Genomic DNA, 9289 nt, shown 5'->3' with positions numbered 1-9289 from the left:
TTGATATACTCTCTAAATGAAAGGATCATCTCTTTGACTCAACATATCACCTGGACAGGAGCAACAGAAACTTAAAGAGTCAGGTGTCATTTATAGATTGATCCTTTAAGATTGCTGTTTGACATCTATTAATAATAGCTAGAGCCTTTATTTCTCATCTAGTATCATATAGACATATTGAATAGAAAATAGACCAGAGCCCTGTGGTAGCCCCCAGATGATCTCACAGGGCTGAGGACAAACTACCTCAAAATATTTTCTTGGCTTTCTGGGGTTAAAGGATTGAAGTGCCTCTCCAGAAGTTGATCTTTGAAAAGTCAGTGAAACTGGGAGATGCCTCTCTCTAGTGACTGGAGAAAAGCAAATGTTACAAACACGGTCAAAAAGACCAAAAACAACAATCCAGGGCACTGCAGACAGTCAGTCTTGCTTTGAGCCCTGGGAAGATTTTGAAACAAGTACTCTTGGAAGACATTTTTTGGCACATAAGGAAATGAAGGGATTGGATTTAAGAGTGGTAAGTCATACCTGATCAACCTTATTTTCTCCTGTGATAAAATAACTGGCTTTGCAGGTGCCTTTGGTGAGGCTTTTGAGGCTGCCACTTACAATGATTTTGTATCTCATTTTAGAGTTCTCCAGTCTGGATGAGTGAATAGCTAGAGGGCTGAAAAATTGGTTGGATAATCTGACTTTAAGGGTTAATGTGTCATCCTTCACCCAGAAGCTGGTAACAAGTGGGGTACCACAGGTGTCCTTGCAAACTCTTGTGTTTGACATCTTTATCAATGTCTCAAAGAGGGTGGTGATGTCCACTTTCATCTAATGTCAGAGCTGGCCATGCTTCAGCAGGAGGTAGAGGAGACACCTTCTGTAGTCCCTTCAAACCTCAGTTATCCAAGATCCTGTGAGAAGGCTCTAAATGCAATTCATGCTGTTCTTTCAGAGACTATTAACATTTGAAATGTAGCATGCATCAGCATTCTTTGCACTTCAGCACAATGTCTGCAATTTCCCTTTCTGTTTTCCCATGTCGTGGGTATGTCCATCACAGAAGACCATGATGGGTCAAATGGTTTTGTTGCTTGCAGCTCAGATGCTGAAGCTGTGGTTTGGTTTTCTCTCAGTGAATTTCAGCATTTGGTTCTCACTTCACATATTCTAACTGTCACAATGGTTTCAAATCAGTACACTTAAAGAGTTAAAAAGAGAAGCAATATCCCAGCACTAATGAGTCAAATGCTATAGCTGAAAAGGGCTGTGTGTCCTGAAATAGATTGGAGAGGATCAGTGCTGGAACCAAGTTTCCGTGTGAACCTCTGACTTTTATAAATACCAGAGACTCTTTCCTTTCAGATCCCAAGTTTACCTTCCTCATCTGGCTTGTTGCTTCCTTTAGCTGCCCTGGGAGGGGACTGCTGTTTTGTAGGGAGAAGCCTGGGTTATTGTTGTCTAATTGGCCTTGTTTTTTTCCACAGACACTGTCCCATGGGCTTCAGAAACTATGAGGCCAGTGAAAGGTGATTTTTCTATGTACAATTCTTGCCAAGACAGCAACACTTATAATATTGGCTGGTTTAAAATCCAAGGTGAAACACTTTTGGGTTTCAATGAGGACAAAGTTTCACACAGTTCTTTCTGCAAGATGATGTTCCTCACAGGGAGGAGATTTATATGAGGGCAAAAATCCTGTGAGCTTCAGAGAAAACTGGTTCCCTGCACTCTCTAAAAATGTATTTTGTCATTGTGGTATAATATGTATGGCATTTAACTTTTTGCATAACATCACTCTGATGGTTCTTGCAGACCCTGGGCAGGAAATCACTCTAACAGGATCACACTGTCTGCCTGTCCTCCCTTCCCGCCCCCTGCAGTAACTTTTCAGTCAACTAACTACTTGAATCTATTAATTTTCCATTTTATTATTTTATATACTGTCTAGTGCTGGGGAAATGCTTCAGGTGGAGTTTGTGACAATAGGCACTACAAAATCTGACAATGAGAGCAGGAGCCACAGCTAGTTCAGCTTCCCTGATTCTAAGTTTAGAGGGTACACCTGTCTGCTTTCCCCTTTTATTTCAGTCTCAGGTAATATCAGTATATTTTTCCTCTAATGAGTTTTATTTTAGCATGCCCTTGTCTGCAGAGAGCTGAGTTGGGAGAAAACCAGGCATAACTTGAGTTTTCCCCACTGCTTTCCTAGCAGAACAGCAAATGTTTGCTCCCAGGGGCTGATCAGCTCCTGCTTTGACTGACAATACCAATCACATCCTTGCTTGCATCTCCATCTATTCCCAGCAAAAACTAAGGAAAGCTATGCCAGGTTTCTAGAGTCTTGCTCCAAAGAGAGCTGGGAGGATGACTGAAAGGTTAAGGTGTCAGAGTGTATGTGGAACATGGGAATAAGGAAGAAAAACCTATTTGAATAGTTAACACCTAGGGTCTAGTCCTAGAATTTTAAGGTAGAGTATTTTTAAGGGAGAGTAAAGTTATCTGTGTCTGAAATTTCCTGTGGCTCCACCCCACATTCACAGTGATATTTGCAAAAAACTTGTTTACAATCTCAAAACTCTCTCATGGGAGAAGACTTAGAGTGAGCCAGTGACTTGCTGGAAAATGACACAGATAGTAGTGAGGTGTCAGCTGAAACAGGGAGCTGGGTTTCCCAGAGGGCAGCTTTATCAGGCTGTCTATTCTGTTTCTTGCCTTCCTTCCCTTCCTCAGCCCTATGGGAAAGGCTTGGAAGAAGCCAGGCAGGATACCTGCTGTGTTACAGCCTCCTGAAGGCCCCTTACCTGTCCTGCATGGCATGGTTTGCACAACCCCTGGATCAGATCTCTCACATACCTGCAGTGCATGGGCTGGAGCTGCACTGCCAGACACTTGGTGCTTGCCTGCACCAAACACCAAGCTGCAAATCTGACAGGGTGTTTCTGCCCAGGGTCATATGCAGGGCAGTTATTGATTTGTTTGCAGAGAGGCTGTGGGTGCACGAGTCCCACCAGCTGTGGCACACAGCTCAGTGTATCTAGCTGTGTTTTGTCACCGAGGATTTTCCCAAGGGCAGAATATTGGCTGTCTCTTAAAGGCTGATGCCACAGGGCAACATCCAAGACACCAAAGTAAACAGCCTTTACATGTCATGGGTTTTTAGCAGCTGTTTAGAATTTCCATGCTTTAGCCTCGAGGAAATTTTTCCTTGTAAAATTACTGACTGCACAGGCATCCCAATGGTGTCACTGAGCTTCCCCTCTCTGTGCATTGCTGAGCATGGTCTTGTGTTGTGTTCAGTGAACTTTGAGCTAGAAGCATGGAGTGATAAGAAAAATGTCATTTAGTTTTTCCTTTATGAATTACCAATTTACATTCACCTTTTGTTTTTTTCCATCTTGAAAAAAAAATGGTAAACAGGTTGACTTCTTTACCAAGATTGTGTGGAAATACAGGATATATATATTTAGCCCCAGTCAATCTGTTCAGAATGAGTAGGAAACCCATCAGTTCCTGAGGCTGTAATAGATTTCCTCTGCACAACATGTCAGCAGCTTGATGGAGCTGAGGATATTCTGCCTGTGTACTTGAAATGTCAGGAATGCAGTGTTTATTTGCAGCAAAAAGGCTGAAAATCAGGGCCTAAAGTCTCTCACCCAGAGGTTGCATCTCTTCAACAAGCTGCTGAGAGAGACACAAGTACTTGGTGAAGCATCTCTGAAATCAAACTGCAGGCTGCAGCCACCCATGAGAGGTGCTGTGACAGTGTCTGGTCCACTGCCCTTCACCCTCTCTTTGGAGACACACACATTTTCCAAGGGCTTGGAAACACCTAGAGCAATTTTAGCAGAATTTATTTTACCAATGTATACAGTGCTCTTTGCAGAGCACTTCAGGTGTGTGTTGGAAAACACACATTTATCATCTTTTATGTGCAGCCCAAAAACTGTAACTCTTGCACAGAATTAGTGTCCAAGACAATGTTTTAGTTAACAACAAGAGCTTACAAGTTCACTCACAAAAGCTTCAGGGGGTCATATCACAATGCACAAAAGCACCCTACCAGGAGCTTGAGCAGTCAATAGTGGAAGCCAAAGTAACAGTAAAACAGCAGAATAAGCACACAGAAAACTTCTCCCAACACCCTGTCTCAGTTTCCCATGATTTGCAGCTCAGAGATTTCCTGAACTTGTGATATGATTTATGTATTTAGTACCTCTGAATGCTTTCTTCTTCCATTAATTTGCTTAACAGTTTGCTTAACTGATGACAATTTTTATAACCTGGAGAAAAGAATTTCACAAGTTTACTGAGCACAGATGAAAGCTATATTAATGTATTTGCAGCTGATGCTCACTAGTTCTTGTGCTGGAAGAGACAGAAGAACAGTTTTTCCCTACAACTCTATTTCTGTAAGACACAACCAATGTGAGGAGTGAGCAAAGTATTATCTATTCTCTGTAACACAAGTTAAAGGAATGAAGAGATCTCTTGATGAAGACTTTAACACATCTGAAGGAATATCTCCAAGTTTACTTGAAGTTCCTTCAGCTACTGAAGAAAAAACAAGAACATAGTGGACAGAGGAAAATGTCTTCCTTGCCATATCAGAAAATGCCCCAGATGGGAGCAGTGGGTGACTCTGCCCCATTTGCAGCTCACAGCCACATAGACACACTGTGCCACATCTGAAAAAGGTTGCAGTGGTTTTTTTTTTAGTTTCACAAGCAGTGTTAGCTGGAAGAAGGACTGAAGCTGTGTCTCTTGATTGCTGCCAGCATCCACAGCTTTCCCTCCTGCAGCTGCCACATTCCTTTTTATAGCTGTGATGCTCAGTAAGCCATATCCTGGGAGCTGAGTTCAAAACAACCTGAGAAAACCAACCAACCAACCAACCAACAAACCAACAAACCAACCAACCAACCAACCAACCAACCAACCAACCAACCAACCAACCAACCAACCAACCAACCAAATAACCCCACCCCAATTTTTTTTTCAGTCAGCTCAGTCCTTTGCTGGCATAAAAAACCCTACAGAACAGTGGTAAAGGTTAAGCCCAAGAGTCCTAAGCCAAAGTGAGGGAGTTTCTTTTGGTGAAGGAACTGCCCAGCTCTGGCACTTTATGTTAGAGTAAGTGTCAGAGAAATGCTGGGCTGAGCTATACTGAAAGTATATATATTGCAAGTACAGCTTGCCTGAGATATACCTTGAGTTTTTTTACCATGATATTTAAGCTCTGGTGAACTGTAATATGCCCAAACAGGAATATGCTCTTAAAAAGTAAAATGAATAATAATAAATAATGAAAAATAAAAAACACTTCATCAATTCACATAAGAAAGTCACAGACACTTATGTAGTAAAGAGTTCTCCACCTTTGGCTAGTGAATTTTTGGAGTAACTGACAAACGTTTATGGCATGGTGATTTGAATAAACATATTTATATGGATACATTTCTTTCCTTGAAAGCTATGTAGTGGTCAGGAATTGTAATGATGTTTAGGAGTCAGAAGGGGGAAATTTTTTTTAGACATACAGCAATGATTTTCTACAGTCTACTTGTAAAACTGTTAATTGAATGCAAAGATTTAAGACTGGGCACAGATTTTGCAACCTTTTCTTCAATGTCTAAGACATCTATCTCATCATGCAAAGCCCAGTTTCAGCAGAATTATAAAGATTCTTCCTTATTTGATTTCAAGGCTGGCCCCACAACAGACTCAACAAACTATAGCTATTAAGGGACTCTACATGATACAATATTGATTTCTCTAATAGCTATATAATTATACTGAGAAGCAAATTGCTAATAAAACTCAATAATCCTCTTGAAAAATTAGCAACATTAGCCCAGGAGCAGGCTTGAAATTACTAAAGCCATTGTTCTGATAGCATTACCAAACAGACATTAATAATTGTATTGCTTTAGCTGCACACTCCCTGCTGTTTTAGTACTTAACTATACTGAAAAGCTAAATAGTTGTTGCCAGTTTAAGAAGTTTATCAGACAATATAAAGATGTCTTTGTGATTGCAATACAAAACTACACATAAGTGCACCAAAAAAGTTCTGCTGGTGAAGTTATCTCCTAAGAGCTCCGTTTATGGGTATTACTCAGAGTTTAAATAGAGCTTTTATACCCCTGAGTCTTAGCTCAGTAAGCAACTGATAAGATAGGCCTGGCTTTCCCCCTGCTTGGCTGGCTCATGGTGGTAAATGGTGCTCCTGTTTGTGCTGCACTTCAGCCACCCAGCCCCTGCCTCCTGCCTCTTATCCCTCCCTGCAGCCAGCCAGGAGCCAGCACAAACAGCCTGGGAGCAGGGTGACACTGCACACAGGAGACATGTCCAGCCCCTGGAAACCTTTCACCAAAGCTTTCCAAAAATAGCAGTGTTGAGGAGATGCCAGCAAAGTGGGGTCTTGACCTTGAGTGATGGCGGGCAGCGGCGCGCTGCGTCCGTCACCAACGCTCTGTGACTGCCACAGCTCCTTCCTCCCCACGGAAGGGAAGGGGATCTCATGGAGACCTCCCTGGGAACCCTGCCAGGCAGATGTCACCTCCTCACCAACAGGCCCTGGTCACAGCTTTGGGGAGATGCAGACAGGAATACTCTGATTGAAAGGGAAACACTGGGGGATAGCTGGCTGTAAAACACGATGAAAGTGAGTAGGGAAAACTTGATCAATGTGCTGGAAAACAGCCATCAAATGGAAATCAGCATGCAAACAGCTCATGCTGTGGGATGTTGCAGATGTTAAGGGTTACGCACAAGTTCAAGAAGTGGAAAATCCAGCAAAGGATATTGAACATAAGGGTCCATTGCTGGTTCAGGTGCCTTGCCCAACTGATCAGCCCTTAAACCATAGCCTTAACATGGTGAACAAATCTACAAGTCTACAAGTGAAACCCTAGAAAACTTCAGGGATTATCCTTCCCAGGAATAAAGGGGCTCTACTTCTGCATGAAGTATGCACTATAAAGTGGCCTCTATATAACTAGCAGCAGGCAGTGCTGGTCTTCCAATCAAACAGTGCAACCTGAAGGTCTCTAACAAGCAAAACCCCTTTGTTCTTCCTTGTTCCTGGTGTTAAAGCACAGCTCTCCAGGATCTATGCATATTTGAAAAGGATGTACACAATTATTAAAACTTCCTTTCAGTCTTTGGCTCCTCTCTCCCGCTCCGTGCATTGCAGCACTGCCAAGTCTAGGCAGAGTGTCAGTCCCAAAACCAAGGCCACTGCTGCCTGCTGCAGAGTTAACCAGGGTCTGGTACAGTGGGAAAATGCAGCGGAAAACAACCTTCAGCCTCAAATGAGTCTGACAGAGGTGAAACATGACAGAGAACCCTTGCTGCTGCAGTATATGACACAACAGGGGAGTGGAATACACCAAGAAGTTCAAGAAACTCCAGCAACCACACAAGACTGGTTATTCCCAAATGTGGAGATGCTGCAGCTGAAGGTGTGACTTCAGCACATGCAGAGGTTACCCTGAGGCTGCCTTCCTGCTAGTGAGCCTGGTGCCAGCAGCACAGCCTTTCTGTGTGCCCCACTGTCATGGGGCATCACTGCAATGGGCAAGGCTGGGCCAAGCAGAGTCCAGGCTGCCAAACCCTCACTGGTGCTGCTGCTTATCTGGGCAGGATGAGTGAAAACTACCTCATAAACTACCTCATGTCTCTTAACAATGAGTAGCAGTCATGCTTCTGACTGTAGTGTGAAAACAGACCAAGAGAAATAGAACTAAACTCTCCTTGTGAAACCATTGCTAATCATGCCCCTTAACATGACTTTACTGAAAGAGCAGCATTGAGCCCAGGGAAACAGCTTTGTAGGGTGTTGAGCAGATTCAGCTCTCCTTGGAAAAGATAATTGAACTTAATTTCATATGTTCCACCTTTTTGAGAAAGTAATTTTTTTTTACCAGAACCTAGGAAAGCACATAGCACTGCCATTTTACCTGGCACCAGAGGCTGTGTCTGACATTACAGCTGGGTCTGGAAATTGAATCCATTTTCCCGCCTACTCCACCCCAAAACTTACAGAGCAGTCATCATTCACCATAACATGTCATCCTAACAAGCTGCAGGGCAGAGATACTTCACATCTGAACCAACTGGAGGCAGCCAGTGAACAATGTCTAGGTAACCAGAACACCCTTCATCATGAATCTGATATGTTTAACAGCTAATTAAACCTGTGTAGGGATTAGGCCTTACATTGTACAGTTTTATGGCAACAAAACCTGAGCTTCCTAAGATTACGTTGAGCAGCTCCTTATCTCTGATGCAGAGATGTTTATCAGCACCATATGTTACAAGCTCCTACTATGTTTCCCAATGACCTTCTGGGATTTAATCAGCCTGGATGTCAGGGGTTGAGGAGCTGAGGACATATATTACAACACAGAATGCAACACTCAGCCAGGCAGAATAAAAATACAGGGCTGGAGTCCAAAGAAAAGGTCTTTGTTGGTTAACTTCTGTCCCTAATAAATTTGTCAATTAGAAAGAACAAACGTTAACCTTGTTTTCCTTGCCCTTGCTGTTGCTCTGTGAGGTCCCATGCTGCGAGGTAACACAGGGTGTGTGCTCAAGTATCAGTGATGAGGGGAAACCTCAGATGATTCATGGTTTGGGAATGTTTCACATAAAAATAGCAAATTCCAGCTTTCTATCTGGAGGCTATCCATGCTACCCAGTTATGTTTTCCAGCCTTGGAACCATAAAAAAAAGGTGCCATGAAGAGGAAATTTTTGTCCCCAATGTCAGCAGCTCTGTGGTTGTAGTGATTTTAGTCACACACTGCTTTTAGAATTAATAAGCACTCTGTCCCAAAAGTATCCAGGCATGTTCCTTCAGGATGACCACATCAGAAGACATGCAGTATCATCCTAACACTTTTATTCTCGTGTGAAATGCACTTGTTTGCAACTGGAGGTGCATTAATAAGAACAGCTTAGGCAAGGACTGGATTTGCCAAGACATTTCCATGCAAATAATGAGATAAATTTTACAGTATGTCTTGCAGGAAGAAGGACCTATCTATCATTCTTGAACACCCCTGCATTCTCCAAGTGGGCTGTGTTTACATTGATAAGCGCTGACATCAGCCATCTCCAAGCCCTGAAACTGCTGATTTATGGCATGGCTGTGCTTGATTCCCCACATCCCAACCCACCAGCAATTACTGTTCCCTCTGTCTGCTCCTCTGAACAAGACCAGTCAATCCCATCACTGCTCCTCCTCACTCCAACCCAGCTGCTCACACTGATATGTTTGGATTCATAATTTC

Source organism: Oenanthe melanoleuca, chromosome 4 (assembly GCF_029582105.1).
Source record: "Oenanthe melanoleuca isolate GR-GAL-2019-014 chromosome 4, OMel1.0, whole genome shotgun sequence".
Taxonomy (NCBI): Eukaryota; Metazoa; Chordata; class Aves; order Passeriformes; family Muscicapidae; genus Oenanthe; species Oenanthe melanoleuca.
This window is presented reverse-complemented; position numbering follows the sequence as displayed.